Source organism: Sus scrofa, chromosome 18 (genome assembly GCF_054392235.1).
Source record: "Sus scrofa isolate SSC_HxYL_T2T_F1_AM1 chromosome 18, Sscrofa_HxYL_maternal_Yorkshire_Landrace_v2.0, whole genome shotgun sequence".
NCBI lineage: Eukaryota > Metazoa > Chordata > Mammalia > Artiodactyla > Suidae > Sus > Sus scrofa.
Window position 1 is genome coordinate 45,001,596 of NC_139400.1, and position 26,696 is coordinate 45,028,291.

At 37.7% G+C, this 26,696-nt stretch overlaps 1 protein-coding gene across 2 annotated transcripts in view; it reads right to left on the bottom strand.

Moving 5' to 3' along the window:
- Positions 1–26,696, bottom strand: part of DNAJB9 (DnaJ heat shock protein family (Hsp40) member B9) — a 748,064-nt gene that overhangs the window by 265,045 nt on the left and 456,323 nt on the right. Inside the window, exon 8 of one of the 2 annotated variants that reach the window (XM_085005842.1) lies at positions 23,403–23,567. The gene's annotated coding sequence lies outside the window, so the exon portion shown is untranslated. Of the gene's footprint in view, positions 1–21,761; positions 23,568–26,696 lie in introns of those variants that run through there. The other variant, XM_085005841.1, reaches the window with a different exon arrangement.

The following is a 26,696-nucleotide window of genomic DNA, read 5'->3' on the forward strand; positions in this document are numbered from 1 at the left end:
TGATAGCTCCAATAAAGCTACTCCTACCTCAAAATAAAATGTCATTCTCTGAAGAATTACTTGGTTAGAGAAGAACTATACTATAGGTGTCTCTGCAGAAGAATTCATTGGTTGGTAATACTGCTAAGGTTGCACAGACCTGGAAGAAAGTATTAGATGAGTTGTAGTCATATTTGATTAGATTTGGACCTGAGGGAATAATTCCATACACCAAGGTAACAAAAGAATAAGCACACCTGCAGTGCTCTGTTCCTGATGAATTTCACTCTCTGCTAAACATAGCTAATTTTTTTTTTTTTTTTTTGTCTTTTTACTATTTCTTGGGCCGCTCCCGCGGCATATGGAGGTTCCCAGGCTAGGGGTCCAATTGGAGCTGTAGCCACCGGCCTACGCCAGAGCCACAGCAACGCAGGATCCGAGCCGAGTCTGTGACCTACACCACAGCTCACAGCAACGCCGGATCGTTAACCCACTGAGCAAGGGCAGGGACCGAACCCGCAACCTCATGGTTCCTAGTCGGATTCGTTAACAACTGCGCCACGACGGGAACTCCAACATAGCTAATTTTTAAGGAGGATGCAAGAAGCACATGCATTCTACATTTAGAGGTGAAACTAATTTCATACTTTGCCATAAAATATATTTAAGGTCTAATCACTGAACACCAGAAAATAGCACTTGATACTAAAGTAAGTTAGTAATTTATACAACTTTGACCATTTTAAATTGTTTAGCTTGCACCTCTAAGTGAAATTTTAAAAATTAGCAACAAGAAATAAGATACTCCTTTCAGGAAAAAAATAAATATTGCAATTCTGACTTTCATGTGAAATACTTATGATAACTTTGGGGGTTTTTCTTTTTTTTTTTTCCTTTTCCAGATTCTCAAGGGAATTTATTAACCCTTTTGCTCTTTTTCTATGCTCAAAAACTTCCCAGCAAATATAATTATGATCTAGGATTCTATTATTTTTATAGGAACGGTAAGAAGTGAGTTTATGGAAGAATACCAAGAAAAAATAAATATGTGCTTTATGTCAGGCATTTTGTTAAATGATTGATTCATTTTATCTCATTACACATTATAACATATTTTCTTTTTCTTTTTTTTTTTTTCTTTTTTTACTTTTTAGGGCCACATCTGCAGCATATGGAAGTTTCCAAGCTAGGGATCAAATCAGAGCCGTAATTGCCAGCCTATGCCACAGCCACAGGCACAGCCACACAGGATCCAAGCTGCATCTGTGACCTACACCACAGCTCATGGCAATGCCTGATCCTTAACCCACTGAGCAAGGCCAGGGATCAAACCTGCGTCCTCATGGATGCCAGTCAGATTCATTTCCACTGAGGCACGATGGGAACACCAAGATTTTCAAGGTAACAGGATCAAAAATTGAACTCTTCTTGTCTCAAATTTGGCTAAGGCTCTGATGGCACAGGGTAAAGCAATAGGTCTAAAGCAAATAGCTTGACCACACCTGCACAGGACCAGCAAAGAAGTTATCTCCCATTCTGTTTTGGAAATCTTCAACATCTAAGTCACTAATATTTAAGTGGTTAAAGAGAGAAAGAGAGGAAGGAAGAGAGGAGAGAGAAAAGAGTTTCAGAGAGAATTTCTTTGAAGAGGGGTGGTGAAGACATAAGAAGAGAGATGAACACTCCTAATTTTAAGCCAGTGAGAAGGCACTGCAAGACCCAGAGAACGTGAATTTGCACCTTATGAGATACAGGACGTGATGTCAGACTGGTATCACAAAAGCTCCAAATATTTGAGTTTGTGGGTATAGAGGGCTGAGTTGAGAAGTGGTTGCACTTTTGTCAAATGTTAGTACTGAAGGGGATTAATTGCGTATATTTTGATAGGAGCCATCGAGGGCTTGTTTTGGATCATACCTAATAGGGCAGGGTGGAGAAACAATGGACTCCAATAAAGGGAATCTTCCTCTAAGATTCATTCCTCCATTTATTCATTCATTTTTTATAACAGTATTTACTGACCCTTTACTGCAAGCCAGGCATTACTCTTGGCATAGGAAGTATAGTAACAAATAAAATAGATAACCTTTGCCTTTTAAAACCTTATTTTCTGCTCAACATCACTGATTATTAGAGAAATGCAAATCAAAATTACTATGAGGTACTACCTCACACCAGTCAGAATGGCCACCATTAATACATCCACAAATAACAAATGCTGGAGAGGGTGTGGAGAAAACAGAACCCTCCTGCACTGTTGGTGGGAATGTAAGCTGGTACAACCACTATGGAGAACAGTGTGGAGGTACTTTGGAAAACTATATTTAGAACTAAAATATGACGCAGCAATCCCACTCTTAGGAATATATCCAGACAAAACTTTCCTTGAAAAAGACACATGCACCCGCACATTCACTGCCGCACTATTCACAATATTCAAGACATGCAAACAACCTAAATGTCCATCGACAGATGATTGGATTAAGAAGATGTAGTATATATACACAATGGAATACTACTCAGCCATAAAAACAACAAAATAATGCCATTTGCAGCAACATGGATGGAACTAGAAACTGATACTGCGTAAAGTAAGTCAGAAAGAGAAAGACAAATACCATATGATATCATTTATATCTGGAATCTAATATATGGCACAAATGAACCTTTCCACAGAAAAGAAAATCATGGACATGGAGAACAGACTTGTTGCAAAGGAGGAGGGAGAGAGAGTGGGATGGATTAGGAATTTGGGGTTAATAGATGCAAACTATTGCCTTAGGAATGGGTAAGCAATGAGATCCTGCTGTATAGCACTGGTAACTGTATCTAGTCACTTATGATGGAGCATGATAATATGAGAAAAAATGTATACACGTATGTGTAACTGGGTCACCTTGCTGTACAGTAGAAAACTGACAGAACACTGTAAACCAGCTATAATAGAAAAATAAAAACCGTTATAAAATAAAAAAATAAAAAATAAAATGATATATCAAAATAAATAAACAATTGCAAAAAATAAAAAAATAAAACCTTATTTTCCATCGTGGAGAGTCAGGTAATAAATAAATTTATACATACTCAAACTATGAAAAGTGCTTTGGGGAAAAATAAAGCCATGAAGAGGTGGAAGAAGGGTTCAGTAGAAGAGGACAAACAAAGTCTCAAAGAGAGATCTGAAGTCACTAGTTAGAAAAGATGCTTTGGCTGCATCACAGGGAGTACAGTTAGAAGCTAAGGGTGACGGAATCTCTGAGGAGCCAAAAATGCCCAAGGTAAAAGTTAATTTTCAAAGTCCACTAGCCCCAGAAAATTCAAATGCCATTTCAAAAGTAGGTATCTTCTCACATCTCTCCTCTTTCCCTTAATCTATCCCAATTCTGGTGGAGCCAGAAATGAATGAAAAGATCCAATGTTGGGGGATAGGAAGAGGAGGTATAGCAGAAGAAAGGGGAATCAAGAAGCTGTCTGACCTGCCTTCCCTTTGTTGGTTTCTACCCTGCAGAATATTCAAGGCATGGGAGGAGAGAAGGTATTTTAACTTCGCATAAAGGTTGGAATTCTGATATTCCACTGCAACAGCATTTTAATAAAATAAGAGTGACTAGAAGTGCTTAGAACACTGTTTGTTGTTGTTGTTGTTGTTGTTTTTAATACAAGAGTGACTGGAGAAGCCGGGGGACTCCTCTTGAGATTTCATGCTAGGACAGATCAACGACTACTTCACCATGGTGATTTGAATGGAAGTGGGAGGAAAATAATGCTTAATGGTGATGCCCTACTGAGTTGTGCTGAAAATAACCAGTTAGCACTTAGAATTTCACATCACACAATACAGTGTCTTTAGCATCAGTTTAAAAGTGTTGGTTTTTCGGAGTTCGCTTTGCGGCTCATCAGTTAATGAACACGACTAAGATCCATGAGGATAAGGGTTCAATCCCTGGCCTCACTCAGTGGGTTGCGGAGCTGGCACTGCTGTGAGCTGTAGTATAAGTTGCAGACACAGCTCGGATACCACGTTGCTGTGGCTGTGATGCAGGCCAGCAGCTGTAGCTCCAATTCAACCTCTAGCCTGGGAACTTCCATGTGCCACAGGTGTGGCTCTAAAAAAAAAAAAAAAAAGCAGAAAAGGTGTTGGTTTTTCAATGTTGGATCACTGAAATCAATATTAAAATAATAAAGAGACTTAGGATTACCACAATAATAATAATATTTTTAATGACTGCAGTGATACCTAATGGGAATTCTTAAAACTAGATATGTTAGATAATTCTAAAAGAAAATCCAAGTGTTAGCAGTTTTGGCATCAAGATATCAAATACAGATTTACATTTGAATTTAGAAACTTGAATGCTTTTATAGAGAACTGCATTTGTTGGTATGACAGTAAATCTTCTAACACTATTACATATTGTTTTCTTAAATCTAGATTATTCTAGTGAAACTGTCTGTCTTTCTATCTGCATGTCTCCAAGAATCATGTCAGAAAAGCAGATGTTACCAAAAAAGCAGGTAATATGTATAAAAGATACAATCATTTAGCTTTGCTAATTATAATCACACAAGGAAAATAAAGCCATTTGGAAAATTTTTTTCAAAATTACATGTAAGAGCAACCTAAAATTATTCAAGATCAGTATCCAGAGAGAATAATACTAATATATTTAGTGGCAAGTTAAAGTTTTCCAGTTACTTGCTTTTATAAATATATGGAAATTTTAATATCCTTGCTGATATATCACACACAGGTCAAATTATATTAATATTTTAAAGAAAGCATGTGTTTACCTGTGTAGAAATGTATTAACAGGAAGATTATACTTAAATACAGTAAAATAATAACACTACATTCTAATTCTTATGATGTGGTTTATATGAAAGTAGGCACAGATGACAGAGAGCTAGGTCTAAACTTAAGTGATAGAATTATCACTTAACTGTCCTTTATTTTTCCGCTGACATGATCTCTTAGAAAGATTCATGAAACTTTGCTAAAGTTCAGACGAGGAACAATGTGGAAGACATAAAGTTAAGTGAAACACTGATATGATAAAATCTGATTTATAGAACTCACACCTGCCATCCAAGCAGAAAATGTTAAGTGCTCTATGTTGGAAAAGGAAGACTATTGAATTCCCAATTCCCTGCAGGCATTAATTTTTCATTTTTATTACCCTTTGGATTAACATTCAGGTCTGAATTGTTCTATGTTTGCTTTGATACACTCAAAACATTGTCTACGTAAATAAATATCATATGTGGTGATATATTGTTATATAATACTATATAGGTATTATATTTGTTTTCTAATCATCTTTCAGGAGTTTTGAATTTTATCATATTCTCCATGTAGCAATAAAGGCATTTCCATTGCAAACTCATAACAATAATGGATAGCAACCTTCAGGGGATACATTTCTGAGAAATTTATTTCCCCTCATGTTGCTCAGCCACCCAAAGAATGAATTTGTTCCCATGACAGATAAGGACTACACTGATCACTTTTAAAATAGTCTTGGGGCACCACAAATCAATAACATAAAAGGAAAATTCAAGATAATAATATTCTTTTTCATTAGGCTGATAGATGACATTTCAGATTTATGCATCAAAATTGTCTCTTTAACAGTTATTAAATAACCTTAAGCATACATCTTGGTTGTGTGTTTCATATTGAATAATCATGACAAAGATAAATTCTATTTGACTGTAATATGGTTACTTTAGAGAAATATAATAACCAAAAAGTAAGCGAAACTTAAAGACAGAATACACTTGCCACAAAGCGTAATATTCTACACTGAAATCTAAAACAGCCACATGATATAATTTAATTTTTTTAATATGAGGTTCTGCACTAATAAGATATTTCACAGGAATGTTCTGTTGTTATTTTGTTTGGCTTTGTTCTGTGTTTTAAACTCTCACTTGAGCAATATATACTAATAGTGGTGTTCTACAAAATTGTCAAAGGAGAAGACACACATCATAGCCTACTTTAAATTCAGCGATGCCGAAAATTTTGTTGTTGCAAAAGTGTGCCTTTAAGAGTAACTGGAGATAAACTCAAATTATAGCATTTTAAAGGAATTTTTTTCCTGATTGCTCTCATTTTTCTCTGAGAGTGCTATATATGCCTGAATTACATATAATAAATGGAAAAGTGTTTCTTTTAGAAAAAGTTCCAAAACATCTCTTTAAAAATATGATTTTGATGTTTTCCTTATTTGAGAACTCATTATATTCTTCCTATCACTCAAATATCAAATTGAAATATCTTTTGAAGTGTTACTCTTGTGAAAATTACCAATTACTTTGTAGAAAAGTGAAAATTTTAGGTAATTCACTGAAGAAAAAAAAGACCCTGTTTGATGTAAAGTCCATTTGGCTGTCTGAATTTTTCACCCTTTGTTGGTTTTGGTAGATGCATGCAAATATGTCCACATTCTTTTGAAGAGTTTGACATATTACGCATGAAATATGTCAAATCAAAATCATTTGTACAATTTGATGATAAAAGATAACTCATATGTAGAATAGATGTATTTCCCATTTGTACCCCAAATATCTTTGTGGAACATCCCAGTTAAGGTGGCAAGTTTCTAACAGTGTTTGATAAAATTCTCCCATGATCTTAAAAAATATGTAACATCCATAGGCTAGAGTATTGGAAAATGTCTAATATTTTGAGTTCTAATGATCATTTGTATTTCAATACACTAGAAATTAACAATCCAAGGTGAATTAAGGAAAAATTCATTTGCAAGACTATCAAAAAGAATAAAATACTTTGAAATAAACTGACATAACAGGTTCAAGACTTGCTCTCTATACTACAGGAATATTTTTAAAACTATAAAGCATTACTGAGAGAAATCAAAGAGGACCTAAATAAATGGAAAGAAAATCTGCGTTAATGAATTGGAGCCCTTAATTTTGTTGAAGTGGCAGTAATATTCAGAATGTTCAAGAAATTCAATGCATTCCCTATCAAATTTCCAATTGCCATTTTGCAGAAATGGAAAGGCTTAATCCTAAAATCCATATGGAATTGCAAAACACCCTGAATAACAAAAATAGTCTTGAAAAGGGGAAGAATGAAGTTGAAGGGTTTAAACTTCTTGATTTCAAAACTTACTATAAAGCTACTATAATGAAAACAATAGCGTACCAACAATGATAGAAATATGGATTAATGGGATAAAATTGAGAATCCATTTTACACACATTCTATATGGTAAACTGATTTTTTCAAGGTGCCAACATCATTCAATGACGAAAAGAATGCCCTCTTTAACAAATACTGGGAATTATAGATTTCCACATGGACAAGTTGGACTCTTCATATCACACACAATTGTTAACTCAAACTGGATTAAAAGATCTAAATGTAAGAGTTACAACTGTACGAATCATTAAAGAAAATACAAGAATAAATCTTCATGACCACGGATTTGTCTATGGATACTTAGTTATAACACCAAAAAACAAGCAAAAAAAATTAAAAATAGATAAATTAGACTTCATCAAATCAAAGTTAAAGTGTCTTGTGCTTCAAAGGACACTAACAATAGAGTAAAAAGAAAATCCACAAAATGAGAGTATTTGCAAATTTTAAATCTGATGAGTTTAGTACACAGAATATATACAGAACTGAAAACTCAACAACTAAAAGACAAACAATACCATTTAAAAATGGGCCCCAAAGAGTCAAAGCAATAGTGAAAAATTAAAAACAGAAATGGAGGGATCAAGCTTCCTGACCTCAGACAATACCACAAAGCTAAAGCTATCAAAAGAATATGGTACCAGCACAAAAACAGAAATATAGGTCAATGGATCAGGATGGAAAGCCCAGAAATAAACCCAAGAAGCTATGGTCAACTAACCTATGACAAAGGAGGCAAGAACATACAGTGGAAGAAAGACAGTCTCTTCAATAAATGGTGCTGGGAAAACTGGAAAGCCACATGTAAAAGAATGAAATTTGAACACTACCTAACATCATACACAAAAATAAACTCAAAATGGATTAAAAACCTAAATATAGGGAGTTCCCGTCGTGGCACAGTGGTTAACGAATCCGACTAGGAACCATGAGGTTGCAGGTTCGGTCCCTGCTCTTGCTCAGCGGGTTAACGATCCGGCGTTGCCGTGAGCTGTGGTGTGGGTTGCAGACACAGCTCGGATCCCGCGTTGCTGTGGCTCTGGCGTAGGCTAGTGGCTAAAGCTCCGATTCAACCCCTAGCCTGGGAACCTCCATATGCCGTGGGAGCAGCCCAAGAAATGGCAAAAAGACAAAAAAAAAAAAAAAAAAAAAACCCTAAATATAAGGCCAGACACTATAAAACTCCTAGAGGAAAACATAGGCAGAACACTCTTTGACATAAATCACAGCAACATCTTTTTTGATCTATCACCTAGAATAATGAAAATAAAGACACAAATAAACCAATAAACTAATCAAACTCAAAAGCTTTTGCAAAGCAAAAGAAACCACTAAAAAAATAAGAAGACAACCCACAGAATGGGAGAAAAATCTTTGCAAATGATGCAGTAGCCAAGGACCTAATCTCTGAAATATACAACTCATACAACTCAACAACAAAAAACAACCCAATTGAAAAATGAGCAGACGACATAAATGGACATTTCTCCAAAGAAGACATACAGATGGACAGCAGCTACATGTAAAAATACTCAATATCACTAATTATTAGAGAAATGCAAATCAAAACTACAATGAGGCACCATGTCACACCAGTCAGAATAGCCATCAGTAACAAGTCAACAAATAACAAATCCTGGAGAGGGTATGGAAAAAAGGGTACCCTCTTTCACTGTTGGTGGGAATGAAAATTGGTACAACCCTTTGGAAAAGAGTATGGAGGTACCTCAGAAAACTAAGTATAGAACTGCCATTTGATCCAGCAATCCCACTCCTGGGCATATACCTGGACAAAACTTTCACTGAAAAAGGTACAAGCACCTCTGTGTTCACTGCAGTGCTATTCACAATAGCCAAGACATGGAAACAACCTAAATGCCCAACAGAGGAAAGGATTAAGAAGAAGTGGTACATATATATATATAATGGAATACTACTCAACCATAAAAAGACAAACTAATGCCATTTGCAGCAACATGGATGGAACTAGAGATTCTCATACTAAATGAAGTAAGCCAGCAATAAGAAAAAGAACACCATATGATATCTCTTATTTGTGGAATCTAAAATACTGCACAGATCATCCTACCTATAAAACAGAAACAGATCATAGCCAAGGAGAGCAGACTTGTGGTTCCCAGAGGGGAGAGGGGAAGGACTGGGAGCAGGGCAATTGGGGGTTTTCGTTTGCAAACTGTGACATCTGGAATGGATGGGAAATGGAGCCCTAATGTACAGCACATGGAACTGTGTGTGATTGGGTCCCTTTGCTGTACAACAGAACTCGAAGCAACTATACTTCAATAAAATTTTTTTTAAATGAGCAAAGAATTTAAATAGACATTTCTTCAAAGAAGATAAAAAAATGACCATGAGAAATGAGGTGCTCTATGTCATTAGCCATTGGTTCCAAATCAAAACCCACAAGACATCATTTTATAATCCACTAATATGGCCATAAATAAAAAAAAAACAAAACAAAACACTGATGTTGATGGGGATGCGCAGAATATTGATAGAATCCTCACACATTTCTGGTAGGAATTTAACATGGTACAGATGCTTGGGAAGTCTAGCATTTCTTCAAAAACTTAAATATAGAATTTTCCTAATATCCAGCAGTTTTACTCTGAAGTGCTTACACAAGGAAATTAAGGACATATTTGAACAAAAAATTGAACACAAATGTTCATAACAACATTATTCATAGTAGCCAAAAAGTGAAAACAATTTACTATCCCTCAAGTGACAAAGGGATAAAAAAAAAATGGGTATAGCTATACAATAGAATATTACTCAGTTATAGAAAGGAATGAAGTACTAATATAACTACTACTTCAATGACTCTAGAAACCATTATACTAAGTGACAGAAGTAAATCACTAAGGTCACATATTATGATTCTTTTTATATGAAACATCCAAAATAAGCAAAACCACATAGATGGAAAGTAGATTAGCAGTTTCCAAGGGCTAAGAAAGGGGGGGAGTTTCCGTTATGGCTCAATAGTAATGAACCTGACTAGTATTCATGAGGATGTGGGTTTGATCCCTGGCCTCACTCAGAGGGCTTAAAGGATCGGGCATTACCATGAGCTGTGATGTAGGTTGGATCTGGCATTGCTGTGGCTGTGGTGTAGGCTGGCAGCTATAGCTCCAATTAGACCCCTAGCCTGGGAACTGCCACATGTGACAGGTGTGGCCCCAAAAAGCAAAAAGAAAAGGTGGGGGGAGAAGAGAAGAGGGAAAGGAAGAGAGGGTACCAGCTATATATAGGTAGGAGATACATTTTTGGGGAGATAAAAATATTCTGAAATGAGACAATGATTGTACAACATTGGGAATGCAACAAAACCACTGAATTTTACATTTTAAAATGGTTAAAATGGTGAAACATATAAATTTTACTTCAAGTTAAAAGAACCAAGTGAAGTAGTAATGCATATAACAGTAGGCATGAATCTAAAACATATGATACTGTATAAAAAAGCCTGATACATAAGAGTGCATATTGTATAATCCCATTTATATGAAGTCCCAGAATAGGCAAAACAAACATATGACGACATAAATCAGAGTAATGATTGGTATGAAGCACAAAGGAAACATTCTCGGGTGATGAAAATGTCTGATTTCTTGAGAACAGTATAGATTACACAGTTTATGCATTTTTCAATGCTGAACAATGTGATTAAGAATTATGCATTTCATTGTATAACCAGATCTTCTATAACACTTATTCTGATAACATGAATTTGTTCCAACATGACTGATTTAGAAGGGAATAAAAGGAATGGAATTTTGTGTTAGTTTATGCATGAAAAACACTAGCTGAAGGCTGAAACCAACACCGAATTTAACTGAGCCAAATAATGCAAAAAAATGCACACACTTCCAACCCCCAACAGCTGTCTTAGTTCACTGCATGTGTTACAAGCCATTCCTGTCCACACCAAGTGTTACAGCTTTCTAATTTCATATGATCTATTGGACTGGATTAAACAGTGACCTTCAAAAACCCATGTCTACTTGGAACCTGTAAATGTGATCTTCCTTAGAAATGGAGTCTTTGCAGATGTAATCAAGTCAAGGTGCTATCATACTTGACTGGGTGTGGTCGAACTTGATTGGGTATGATGGATATCCTTATAAGAGAGAAATAAGGACACAAAGAAAGAGATACACAAGGGTGAAGGCCATGTGAAGACAATGGCAGAAACTGAAGTGATGAATCAGCAAACTAAGGAACCTAAAGATTGTCAGCAACCACCAGAAGCTAGAAGAAGCAAAGGAGAATTCTTCCTTTGAACCAGCAGAGAAAGCTCAGGCTTGCCTACATCTTGATTTCAGACTTCTAGCCTCCAGAACTGTAAGAGAATAAACTCGATGTTTTAAGCTACCCAGTTTGTGGCAATTTGTTACAGCAGCCCTACAAAACTAATACACTCACATTCCATCATTTCACAATAGCTCATAAGCTGAAACCCTTCTGAAGCCCATTTCTACAAGCAAACATTAGATATTTTTCAAATTAGTGCCTTTTTTCATATATTATTTTATATGTATTTTATATGCATTTATATGCTTTTTTATACATAAAACTGTGCTACTCTTTTTAATAGGTTTCTATTATTCCTTATGTCACTGATATGTAACACTATGTATTGTGCCTCTAAACCCACTTTTCCCATAAGTACTGCACTTCTTTGTTGAGCAAATTTCCATAGCACACTGCTGTGAGATTTTTTTTTTCCTTTCCATTAGCACATACTTTAGACTATGACATAAAATAAGGCAGTTTCTTAGTAGCATTCCAGCTATGAAGAAATGCACTAGTTGCCTTGGTTGATCATGTATATACCCTAAGTTTTCATCTACACAGACCATTTTATGGATTAGATTCCTCTACAAATAGTGAATTTTATATCTGTGGTTTCACTGTCAGAAATTAACACTAATTCTGAATTCTAAAAGTTATCTTCTTAGTTCAAAATTTCCTCTAGCTATTACTTATCTCTACTTTCTTTTACAGTCAGATTAATTCAAATCTAGGTTACCTACACTCTCTGTATCTTGCTTGCTTCTCAAACCATCACAATCTAGCTTCCATTTCTTCTACTCAGCTGAATCCCAAACTCAGCATGATTGACAAATAGCTCCTGTTTTCTCAATTTAGTGAACACTAGTCAGTTTTCATCTCACTTAATGGCTTGGAAGCTTTTTATACCAATGACTTCTCTTTTTTCATCACTCTTTCAATGCTATGAAAGCCAATTTCATTACATACCCTCTCACAGTCTTCCTCCTTACTCCCTTGTGTCACTTTTCTGCACTACTGCCTGTGGCATATTTTTCTTGGCCTGTCATCTAAATGAGGATGTTCTCAAGCTACTGATTTTTAATGCAAATCAGTGTCATCCTGGCTAACAAGATAAACAGAGAAGCTAACTTGAGCAGAGTTCTGAGATTGGCTTTTACTGTGGTTCAAGAGAAGTAATGCGAAAATCATTTGTATGAGAAGAATTATTCAGTATGCTAATTTCAAGTTATACAGTAACACTGAACATACTACTTACTCTATTTTTGGTTATGGTTTTTCTATCTTCTAAATTAGTATATATTTGCTTTTTACCTTACTGAAATGCTAGAACATTTCCAAGGTGTTTGCAAATTGTTGTTTAAAGCCACTGAGGATATGTTACATAGGCACCAATAAATGAAAATGTTATTGTAGCCACAGCTCGCAATTTTTTTTTAATCTCTAAGGTCATTATATGACATTATAATCTAGCAATGCTCACAGCTGTAAAGTGAGTTTTCAGTTTTGAATTTAGAGGCATTTACCTCAAAGTATTCCTTTCATTTTATAGTTGTTTCAATTCACATCAGATACTAACAAACATACAAATACTATCTCAACAAAAGTTGGCCTAGTTTGTAATAATGAATTGCCTTTATTTGGGGTTATGAAAAACCAACACATCCCAACTAAAGTAATTCACTAAAAATAAGTGTAATGTCATCTCTTTCCTACTATTCAAATCGTAATCATTAGCTAGATATGTTTCCAGGCCTGTATACATAAAAACATATTCCCAAAGAATAACCCTTTTGTTGAGTGATAACTCATTATCAAGTTCCTGAAGGAAAAGACATGTATCATAATTTTATAACCTCAGAGATATAAGGGGCCTAGGAACTTACCTGCAGTGGAAGAATAGCATCATTGCTAACAGTCTTCCCTCTGTAGCCAGACAAACTGGATTTGAATTCGATCTCTGCTATATAATGTTTGTGTGAATTTGGACAAGTTACTGTAACTACACTCAATTTTCTCATCTGTAAAGTAAAATCAGTAATAATGCCTATACTGCAAGACTTGTTTACATTAAATAGGAATATGCATACATATATACATATATATCATATAACAGTAAGTGGTATATTTAATATATATTAAATGTCCAGTAAATGTTAGCTACTACTACTATCTACTCCAGCTCTTAGCTCCTAACATGAGCCCACGCCATTCAGTTCCTAACATGAGCCCATGCCATTCAGTTCACAGATGGCCATTTCATTATGGAGAGCCCATCAGCTCATGGGCTACATTTAGGAGATCCAGTTCTCTTTGGAGGATCTCAGTGGTACAGTTTCATAGTCATCAACTATTTCACACCATGTACTTGAGCAGAGAATGAATAAAGTTAGATACAGGAGAGCTTATAGAACTAAGAGAGGAATATATATACAGTATTATGTATGTAATATATTGCATTTATATTAGATAGTTATATATTACAATAATATTACATATTATATATTACTATATATAACTATTATATACAGTTATATATATAGCACAAATACATTACATCTATTATTATAGCAGCCAAAAGAGCAAAACAGGAAGATTATATTGGCTGACTTCAGGCAAATTTTCATTTTTAGAGCAATCTGTATTTTCTCTGTTGAAAAAAAATAGGGACTGTAAATATATATTAAGTGATAAAACATGTTTACTCTAAAATAGGTCTCTTTTTCTTCATGACTCATTCCACTTAGCAATTTTTCAAGATTCATTAAGTAGGGACCACATTCAATTAAATGTTTAACACAAAACATTCTCGCTTTTCAAGAAAGGCTAAATTATTACATGCCAGAATTTAAAAAGCAGAAATCAAGTTCTTTCTAGGAAAAAAAAAAAGATAAAATACACTAAATTTTATAATGGTCACTACAATATCAAAAATGTGTATATTTTCTATCCTTTAGAATTAGACAATCTCTATAAATTTATTTCTCTCATTTTTATGTTTCCTTTAATAATGACACTTGTTGCTCCTAAAAGAGGAGTTTTATTTCACTTTGGTGTGGGCAGAATCAAAAAATATAATATAAAAAGGAAAATAAATTCTCTATATTACATCCACCCGTTCTTGCCTGTCACTGTTAACTCTACAGGCTTAACATTCTCCTCAGTAATGTATGCTTTTATAAAGTCAAGAATCATAGCTAAGTGAAGTCAGCCATGCAATGAGACACCAACATCAAATGCTTTCACTGACACGTGGAATCTGCAAAAAGGACAGACTGAACTTCTTTGCAGAACAGATGCTGACTCACAGACATTGAAAAACTTATGGTCTCCGGAGGAGACAGTTTGGGAGGTGGGGGGATGTGCTTAGGCTGTGGGATGGAAATCCTGTGAAATCAGATTGTTATGATCATTATACAACTACAGATGTGATAAATTCATTTGAGTAATAAAAAAAATTAAAAAATAAAAAATAAAAAAAAGAATCATAAAGAGTTGTTTTTGGTTAACCAGAATGGTTTTCTCAGTTCATTACCATGTAGTAAATCAATGAACATTTACTTTGGGCTTAGAATAGAGGAAATTTTGGAAAGTTTCTAAAATAGCAATTAATACTTCTATTTGGAAAATATTAACATTACATTACTATGTTTTCTTTTCATCACTATTTATATATATATTTTTTTTTTAATTTTCTGGCTGCACCTGTAGTATATGGAAATTCCTGGGCCAGGGATTGAATCCGAGCCACAGCTGTGACCTAGGCCTCAGCTGCAGCAATGCTGCTTTGGTGCTTTGGGTTCTTAACCCCTTGTGACATGACAGATACTCCTATAATTTTTTAAATTTCAATTGTACCAATACACAGCTTTTCCTCTTTTTTTTTTTTTTTTTTTTGCCTTTTCTAGGGCTGCTCCTGCGGCATATGGAGGTTCCCAGGCTAGGGGTCAAATCAGAGCTGTAGCTGCCAGCCTACACCAGAGCCACAGCAACGCGGGATCTGAGCCGCGTCTGCAACCTACATCACAGCTCACTGCAACACCGGATCCTTAACCCACTGAGCAAAGCCAGGGATCAAACCCGCAACCTCATGGTTCCCAGTCAGATTCATTAACCACTGAGCCACGACGGGAACTCCAACAGTTTTTCCTTTTTTAAGAAGAGAATAGAAAAAGTACCTGATTATGTGTGTGTGTTCCTTTCAAATAAAAAAATAAAATAAAATAAAATCTATGAAAGGCTAATAGAACAAAAAGTTTTCATCAGATATGGAAAAAGCTAACCTACTTGTAACCCCATTACCCATTATAGACTACAAGAAGCCACTCCAAAAGAAAAAAAGTAATTCATGCCAGATTAAAAGTAAAAATGTGCTACTGAACATACTTACCAGAGAACAATTTGAAATATGAACTCTTTGTATTCTGTACCTATGCCTGAATAATTGTGCCTGAAGTTAAAAACTTTTTAAATTCCCTTTAATGGTGTTATTACATAGACTGTCTATTTCTTTTAAAAGAATTTACAGAATCCAAATGATTAATAAGGAAAATAAAGATAAACCACTAATGCCAGAATCCATAAATTCTGATAAGAAACACAATACTCACCATTTCCCTCTCTCTCTCTCTGTCTCTGAGTCTGCACCCCAGACACGTGGAAGTTCCTGGGCCAGGGATCAAACACTCACCACAGTAGTGACCCAAGCTGCAGCAGTAACAACGCCATATCTTTAACCCACTGTACCACAAAGGAACACACCTCAGTATCTCTCTTATCTAGGCATCCTTCCAGATTGATGCAATCTGTTGATGTTATATACACTTCCTTTGTCACTAATTAAGGACAAAAAGTTTAATCAGATATTTCTATCATTCTCCATCTAGAAGTCCAGGCATGGGCTTCATACATATTTTAGTTCTAAAGAGCTTCCCCAAAGCACCTGGAACTCAACTTTTCCATCCAGAAATGTCCACTATAAGATTACATATATTCCTTTCCCTAAGATTTAAGGGGAAGGAGCCAAGAATTTTATTGATTCTGATGGCTCACTGGTCACGAGCCTTTGTTACCCTTCCCCGGAAGAACAGTGTGGATCCTTCAGAATCCAGTTAAAGTGCTACAACTTCTAAAAAAACGTCTTTCTGACTCTATCACCTTCAGACCCCCCTGAATTTTTTGGACACCTTATAGCAATGCTCTGTACCAGCCATTTTACAAAGTCTTATGTACCATTATCTGTTATAAGCATATATGTAGTCTCCCTGAGACCTTACATCCTACAAGGTACCTAGAAGGTTTCTCTATAATGAATCCTTGAAAATATTACTTGATGAACTGATTGAATCCCCACTTTTGACTGGTGTTTATGCCTTACTGTTGAATTTGTTTCTCTTTCAAGCTGTGACTCATAAAATATATGCTATCTTGCTCAAAGCATGGCAGGGTAGCCCAATATTATATAAGGAAACTCAAAAGAATTGAATTTAAACTGATCTCCCCAAAACATCATCATCTTTGATTACCCTTCGGGAAAAAGAATCCAGCACTTCATCATGTGTGAAGTGAACATCCAAAAGTGGGCTTCTTGAAAAAGCCACACGTGTTTATCACACGGGAAAATCAGACTGCTAAACTACGATGAGAATGCTGGAGAGTGCAGCAGTATTTGTCAATAAACATTTTCTCAGTGGCGACAATGTAATGCTGTCATGGAGCGGATGCAGTAAAATCTAACGCGGTGGTCTCTGAAAATCAGTGGATCAAGAACTTGGAATTCTACATTTTTTAATGTTTTCCCGTGTATCTGTCTTGCCCTCCTAACGAAACTGCATTCTTCTGGTGAAGGGAAGAAAGGTTATGATTACTGAACGTGCTTTAATGTCTGGGTACAGCATCTCTCACAAATGTACTTGTATTTGAAAAGGGAGAATTTAGTTCAAGCACTAAAGGACTAACGACGGATATTATTTTATCGGTTGCAGTATACAAGTGGGAGATGAAAATCCTCACTGACCTCAACAGTGAGCACTGAAACCAAATCCTATAGGTGACCACCTGCTTTGCCTACAGGTGGCAGAGGCCCACTCAATGTTACTCCACTGGTTCAATTTTACCTTGTGCCACTTCCTATCGCCATCCTATCCTCGATTCACTCAAACACATCCAACCTACCTTCCTGACTTTATTCTTGCCCTTCTTCAATCCATCTTTAAAGAAAAAAATTCAGGATATGTTAGAGCCTTGATTAAGCTAAACGCCACCTCCACAATGGCAACCAAAGATAGCCTCACTGCACATAAACTTCAAATTCTGTTGGCCTATGAACACTTCCATGATCTGGCCCCTGCCTATCTTTCCGGCATCACTGCAGTTTTATTAATCCATTTGTTCAATTCCATCAACCTTCCTTCTGTCCTTGATCATATTCAGATTATTCTACCTTCAGGTCTTTTCACTTGATGTTTGAGCCATCTGGAAAACTTGGCTCAAATTTTGTTTCTTTGGAGAAATCTTTGTCTCTCAATCTAAAGCCTTCATATCGCCCAGGCAAGCCAGTTACTCCTTTATATCTCCCTGCTTTCCTTTTTCAACAGCAGAGAGCAATATTTAAAATTTACTTAGTGTTCATTTTTTAGCTTCTCCTCTTTAGAATGGAACATCCCTGGTCCAATCTCTCCCCAGAACTCAGAACAGCTCCTGGCACAGAGTTGGTGCTCCATGTAGACTGGCTAAATAAAGCAAGACCAAGAGCGGAAGCAACATAGTTGCTCTGTTCTCAGCCACCCAAGTCCCAAGATAAGAATAAGGGCCTGAATTTAAAACATGCATGGGGGGGAAAGTCCACGTCTCCTGGGGAACAAAAGAGGCCGCTGATGCTCTTTCAAGATTCAGAAATGACTGTTATTATTTATCTCTACACAATGAAACAGAAAATGGCAATGAAAAGCTCAAGATAGTGGGATAATAATGTAAATAAAGAAAATAAAACATGATGGGTGAATGCATAAATCCTAAGGGTTACGATTAGGATTAGGTTTCAGTTACTACTCTTTGATGTAAAAGGAAGACTCTCTGGGAACAAATCAGGATTTCTTTTAACACGTTTTTAAAATGTGATATAAATGAGCATGTGCACGTTATTTCAAATAAATGTATACTTACAGTATACATTAAGGTATCATAAAATTTCATTTCCAACCTAGGAATAACCCATCTACAAACACACATGCTTGATGGTGTTTTAACAAGTGTGTCAGTAACAATCTGTTCTAAATTGTCACTTGTGCTGTCACTCCTGCCTTTATTAAATTCACTTCTCTTGTTTCCGATAAGACAACTAAGTCTCTGAGTACATTTCTTCCCCTCTGTCCCAGACAAGCTCTTCCTGTGACTTCACCCCTGCAACCTCACTGGCCTCCTAAAACCCTCTCATCTGAGCTTGTCATTGAGATTCTCCTCCTTTAAATGAATCTTCAGTTTAATCTTCAGTGGAATAATCAATGATTCAGGTAAAGCCTATTTCCTTTCCATTTTATTCCTATGTATGAAGATTTTTTAGCTTCTGTGTTAAAGTTGACCAGGAAAGTACATTCATTTTAGTACATTTTCATCTTTTGCTTGATCTAGAAACAATTTCAGTCCTGCAAACAAACTCTGCATATTTATGAACATGAGCAGGTTAAATGGTCACCTTTTATCTCTCTATAATTCTGTCATGAATCAAGTTGTATTTTCAAGAAAACAGACATCTCCCATAGAGAATATGTACATGATTTTAAACATCCCTGAAAAATATTTAGTATAAATGAACCTATCTTTTCAGCAAAAGGAGTTTATGCTTTTAGCAGCTTGGGAGATTCTAGTGACCTTTCCATATTCTGTCACAAGTGGGAGTGATGGATTAACAAAGTGGTCCTGCACTGAATATTGCAAAAAAACAATACCAGATCCTTTTGTGAATATTTGCAATATAGAATTGAGCTGTTTGAGAAACAACCCTAGGAAGTAAAGGCTTTGAACTTTCCAAATGAAAACAATCTATTTCTTAAGTGAGAAAAGTTGAGTCATTAATATGATTCTAACACAGTAATATTCTAGAATCAATTCACAGAGATTGTATTATCAATACCAAAAAAAAACCACATAAACAGTCACACATCATTGTTCCAAACAGTGCTTTACCCAATGATAATGGAAATCTAGGAATAATTACTATACTTTACATAGAGCATTCTCTCGAAGGAGCACTTTATAACATAATGGACTATAGTGTACTCACATCATTCCTTCAAGAAGGTAAATAATGCCAACATTCACTATTATTGCTGTTATTGTTAACCATCATGACTATTGTTATTGCTCTAACAACCATAACAATGACTGTTTCTTTTCACCCCTTGGAAAACACTATTAAAAATGAGCCACACAAGAGAAAGTGGTGCACATCAAAATCTCTCGGATCTCTTCATTCGGATGCCAGGTTAGGGTGAGAAAGGGAGGAGAAAAGAAAGAGGCAAAGACAGAGAAGTGTGAAAAGAGCACAGAAGAAAAACAGTAGTATTCAATACTGTCAAAAATTCAAGGGCTGGTTAGCTCAGTTGGTTACAGCGTGGTGCTCATACTATTAAAAATTAGGGGAGTTCACGTCGTGGCGCAGTGGTTAACGAATCCGACTAGGAACCATGAGGTTGCAGGTTCGATCCCTGGCCTTGCTCAGTGGGTTAAGGATCCGGCGTTGCCGTGAGCTGTGGTGTAGGTCGCAGACGCAGCTCGGATCCTGTGTTGCTGTGGCTCTGGTGTAGGCCGGTGGCTACAGCTCCGATTCGACCCCTAGCCTGGGAACCTCCATATGCCACGAGAAGCGGCCATAGAAAAGACAAAAAGACAAAATAAAATAAAATAAAAAATAAAAATTAGTATACAGGTAGAGAATGAAACAAATCAGATACATATCAAAGGACAAGGAGAGAGATCATGTTTGGCTTCTGGGTAAAAGGCACAGGAAAGATATAATCCTAGCAACTTTTACTCCTACAACTGCTTTCTCTTCTAGGATAAAGCCTGGAAGCCTAGAATTTGCGTGTCCAGCAACAAAAGACTTGGGCTATCCCAGAGATGCATACACTACTACAGTTGCATGCAACTCTTAAAGTTACTAAAAATGATATCAACCATACCTTCCAAAACACATCAATCCTCAGACTAATCAGCCATCACTCTTCCATGTATCAGGTCTGAAATCCTACCATTAGGTTTTATGAAGCTACTGTGATGTTTAAAAAGAGCATGAGGTTTCAGACAAGCAAGGAAATGACTCTGAATAATGTGATAGACAAGAATCTGGAGAAATAAGAGGAAGACGTAGGAAGCCCAGCACGCTCCACATTTCCCACACAATGAAAAGCTACTCCGAGATGTGAAGGCCACTTGAGAGTGAGCACTGGCTGGGAGAAAGAACAGTACCTTTAAGAAGGGGACCACACTCAAGTCTTATTTTACGTTGTTACCAACAGCATAGTTCTAGCACAAGAAGAACGCAAACAGGAGAATGGAGCAGAGTTCATAACGTGATCTTATGTTCAACAATATTCGCACATGAGCTTCTCCCTTCAGAATTTCCTCACATGGCCCCATTTCCTCAAACATGCAGAAACGAGTGGTATTAAAATGCCACACCTTTGATTCTTACATGTAATAATTTATTCAGGAAAAATGAATTAAGCACTTGAATATCTACTCTAGGCCAGATGCTAAAGATAGAAAAGCGACTACAGTGTGGTCTCTGTCCTTACAGAATTTTATTTATTTATTTATTTATTTTAAAATTTTTATTGGAGTATAACTGACTTAATGTTGTATTAGTTTCAGGTGTATAGCAAAGTGAATCAGTTATAGATATACATATATCCACTCTTTTTTCCCATATAGGTTACTACACAGTATTGAGATTTCCCTGTGCTGTACGGTAGGTTCTCGTTAATTATCTATTTTATAGTGTGTATATGTTATTCCAACCCTCCTAATTCATCCCTCCTCCTCACTGATTTCCCCTATGGTGGCCATTAAGTTTGATTTTGAAATCTTTGGGTCTGTTTCTGTTTTGTGAACAAGTTCTTTTGCACCACTTTTATTAGATTTCACATTTGAGTGATATCATATGGTATTTGTCTTTCTCTCTAAGAAGAAAGGCAAGGTGAAAAGAGGAGAGAGGTGAGTACCATTCTACAGACTTAAGTCCTCTGTCAAATACGTTATTGAGAATACTTTCTCGCATTCTATACTTTGAGTTTCATTTTCTTATTGGTGTCTTTCAAAGAGTGAACTTTAAATTTTGATAACATCTGATTCATCCTATTTTTCGCCTGTGGTTCATGTTTTTTGTGCCCTGTTTAAGAAAGCTTAGACATGAAAGCGTTAATACAACCTTGGGACAAAATTCTAAATGTATTTTTTTATATGTTCCATGTGCATGGAAACTATTTATCCTCCTCTTTACTGACTGGAATAGAAAAGAATGCATATCCTAAACCTGGAGCCATATTAACCTGCTCTGATAATAAATAACATGTCTAACACAGCAGGTATGATCAGGTCTACCACTTGGTTAATCTGGTAGTTAAGTCTATGCTCATTCTCCAATATTCTTCTGGTTTTTCCAGGAGCTGGACTGATGAATTAAATGAAAATACAATAGGTAATACCACCCCTACATTTCTGAGATCCTTAGAGAAGGCACCAATTTCTTTCACCCTTGCCCCACACTTATACCAGCAGGATAAGACATTGTATTTTATTTTTCTCTTGGCACATGGAGGGAGGGCACCCTTTTCCACTATGACTGTAATTTCTCTATAGGTCAAGGACTCAAAGTAGGAGTTATTCTGTCAACTACATCAACCCCGCTTACACATTCAAAGGATAAAGAAACGACCATTTGACCAAGTATATGGGTCCAATCAACTGTAAGCCAGATTTGATCAAAGACTCCACTTATTACCTGGTCTCCACAGGTTCCTGCTGTCACATGGGTCAATGATGTCTCTTCTGGTCTTCAGTTGTCAATGTCCACCTAAACCGTGTATCTAACAATCCCCAAAATGTTCTGGGTATTCCTCTTTTCCACTGGACATTTACCCAAGTAAACAGACATAGGTTCTTTAGGGGAAGGACTGGAGGCATCATTATACCACAGCTCATAGCAATACTGGATCCTTAACCTACTAAATGAGGACAGGGATCAAACCCATGTCCTCATGGCTATCAATCAGATTCATTACTGCTGAGCCACGATGGGAACTCCCCAATAAAGTTCTTTCATCGTTAGCATCATTGAATCTATCCTTATGTACACGGTACAGGTCAGCCAGAGCCAGAGAGTGAGCTGAGTTTACACACTACCATGGGTACCCATACTTTTTGACAAAGTAACGAAATGCTCTGAATTTCTCTCTTTCTCCTTTGGCTGTATCTTGATATTCTTCCAGCTTGCAGAAACCTGCTAATGTTATATGCACTTAGCTGTCACTAATTAAGGAAGACAGAGTTAATCAGATGCTTCTACCATTCTCCATCCAGAGGTCCAGCAATAGACTTCATACATATTTTAGTTCTAGAGAGCCTCCCAAAAGCACTTGGGACTCAACCTTTCCATCCAGGAATATCTTTAAGATTATCCACATTGCTTTCCCTAAGATTTAAGCCATAGGGGCCAAGAGTGTTATTGATTCTAACGGTTCACTGGACGGGCACCTTATCATCCTTCACTGGAAGAAAAATGCAGATCCTTCGGAAGCCAGTTAAAGTGCTACTATTTCTAGGAAAGCCCCTCAGGCTCCTTTGAATGTCTCTGAACCTTCTGGCAACATTTTGTATTAAACAATTTACAAAATCACATGTACTATTATCTTTTATAGTTTTATAAGTTTACACATACCTCGGGCTTCTACCTTCTGGCTCTCTGCTTTCTGGGATGGCCCCCTCAGCTTCCTAGCTGTAGCTGCCATGAGTTCAGTCCTCTGATTCCTTTGGTCATGAAGCCAGAAGGTTTACAATGGACTTTTCAGCTGCCTTACAGCAAGATATGATCTTCATCCCCAGGCTGAAACCACAAAAACAGGGGACTTACCATTTGCCACTCCCTTTTTCTAAGTTTTACCCGCCTCCAAAAAAAATCTGTAGGCTGAGTTTAAGGTATCTGTGGGATAACCAGCTAGTCAAGTGTGAAAATAGATGGGCCAAAGCTAGATTAGATACCTCAAAGTATGGATAACTTCTCATAACTATATTTACCCTCGCCTTTCTCCATTAGAAAAGAAGAAAGCTTAGTAGTTGATTTTACACTCCACCTTGAAGTTCTGGAGAGTCAAGTGACACTTTGTCAGAGATATATCCGAACACATGTTGGGTAGGATTTCTAATGATTATTTTGCTTCCTATAAAAAAAAAGACAGACTTAGCTATTCATTCCTCCACATTCCCTTTCTGGATGTGATGCCAGGAGATGCAGCAGCCATTGCATGACCAGGAAGCAACAAATATAAGGACAAAACCACATGCTAACAATACTGGAGCAAAAAAGCAGATGGAACTTGAATCATTACTGACTAGAAAATCTTCTGCAAAAGCCATGGGTTGACTCTCCCTGGACTTATTATTCAGTATGTGGGAAAGAGAGGCCCTATTTGAGATTCTAGTGTCAGAGAACACTGTCACTTAAGAGGAAAGGAGCAGCTGGGAAAAGACTGATGACTATAAGAAGAAAATTTTTTTAAAAAAAGAAAAGGATGACCTAGAAACCAAAAGAGGAAAAAGTAGGTGTCAGTGTTCAAATGCTACAAAGTAGAGCTCACCAAGCACAGGAAAGGGTTCCTCAGGTTTGGTAATATCAAAGCAGAGCTTTCTAGTGGAAAAGAAAACTGCTTCTCATAAACCTGGATAATCTGTTTCTCAGTCACAGAATGGACAGTGGTAATCACCCAAATAAATGTCTCTTTCCCGGTAGGCAGGCTGTTGGTCCCAGAGCAGATTCTGAAAAGGGATGTGGATGAATCATTGCTCTAACTGGGAATACAATTCAAAGTGCAGGCTCTGTAGACAGAAGGACAATAGGGTCTTCCCTAATATGAAAGGCAGCATATTTTATGTCCTTTAAAAACAAAAATACCAGCTAAAGTTTAGAATGACCTACCAACTGGGCAACAGAGTGGATTTTCTTGACCCTTTCACTTTTAAAAGAACAGCAAGATTCTAAGGTGGTTTACTACCTGCCTGGTTCCCTGCAGCTGCAACCGAGGTGTTAAGCATCCTCAAAAATAAAAGGCACCTGAGTCTGTGATAGAGGGACAGAAAGGGAGAAGAGGAAGGGTTAAAAAGGAATCAGTGTGATATAGTGAAGAAAGAAAGTCTTCCTTTCTTCTTTCGGTGAGTAGTCAACAACATGAAGATACTAGCACAAGGAGAATGGATCAAGACCATGGAGGAGTAAGACAACCTGCTCACCTTCTCCCACAAACACATCAAAAAACACATCTACCTGTAAAATGACTCGCACAGAACATCTACTGAATGCTGGCAGAAGAACTTAAAACCTCCAAAAGAGGGTAAGAAAGCCTAGACATAACCTGGTAGAACAAAAAAAAAGAGAGAGAGAGAGAGAAAAGGAATCAGGAAGGGGCTAGCATTCCTAAGAGGGAGCTGTGAAGGAGAAAAGGAACCCACACCCTGGGAAGCCACCTAACCAACCTGCAGATCAGCTGAGGTGGAGGGACCTCAAAGTGAGGAGAAAAGCGCAGCAGCTGGACTGAGGACAAAGCAGAGTGAGAGCCGCACAGATCATCTGCACCTCCCGCCCCTGGCATCACAGCTCGAGACCTCAGGGGGGGGGGCGCTGAGACTTAGGCTCGCAGGGTCAGTCCCGGGGAGAGGACTAGGGTTGGCTGTGTGGGGACAGCCTGAGGGGCTAAGGAGCAGTGCCACAGGCAGGGGAGTGGGGTGCTACGGGCTGTGCAGTGGCACACCACGGCAGAGGGAACCGGGAGAAGGTCTGGGCCCGCAGGAGCAGCAAGGCGCCATTGCTGGGGAGGGCCAGAGGAGGAGGGGCGGAGCGCCACAGGAATCTCCGCGCAGGCGCGCAGGTTCTCAGAGGGCGGGGCTGCTCCAGCGCAGGCTACCTGCTCTGGCTGCGGGAGACTGGGTGCTTATTGTATGGGCTGCGGGTGGCCAGGCACTGCTTGTGTGGGCTGGGGACAGTGGGGGGCTAAGTGCAATGTGGTGCCTCTTGGGTGATCTACAGGCGGCAGGGACAGATTGTGGCAGTCTTCTCAGAGGCCAGAGGGGGGCCTGGCCTGCCACCACTGTGGGCTCCACCTGCGGCCCCAGTCACCTCAGGGCTCAGCCAAAAAAAAAAAAAAAAAACAGGGCAATACAACAAAGCACCACATGTTGTTGCTCTTACCCTCATGGAAACACACCTGCCCTGCAGCTGCCACTGCCAAACGCTTGGGTGGTGCTCAGATGCTAGATCACGTTCCTTTCCCAAGACCCTACAACTAGGAGCAGCTGGTGCAGCACCTCCCGTGGGCTAAGCGGGACAGGGTGATTCTTGCATGGACTGGAGGTGGTGGGGGCAAACCACTGCAGTCATCTCTGACTCCAGAGGTGGGTGTGGTTGGGCCCCAATCACTTCAAGAGTGCCACAGAGGAGGGCACTATGACAGAATACCACCTGTTGTTGCTTTCACACCCCTGGGAGCACATCGGCCCTGTTGCTGCCACTGCGGAATGCTCTGGGCAGTGCCCACATGCTTGATCTCTGTCACCGCCCAGGATCTTGCAACTAGGAGCAGCCTGTGCAGCACCTCCTGTGTGGGCTAAGTGAGACGGGGTGCTTCTTGCTTTGGTTTGCAGGTTTCAGGAGCAAAGATAACACCAAAAGAGAAAATTATAGGCCAATACCTTTGATGAATATAGACGCAAAAATTCTCAACAAAATTTTAGCCAACCGAATCCAACAACACATAAAAAAGATCGTACACCATGACCAAGTGGGATTCATCCCAGGTTCACAAGGATGGTTCAACATATGCAAATCAATCAATGTCATACACCACATTAACAAAAGAAAAGTTAAAATCCACACGATCATCTCAATAGATGCAGAAAAAGCATTTGACAAAGTCCAACATCCATTCATGATAAAAACTCTTACCAAAATGGGTACAGAGGGAAC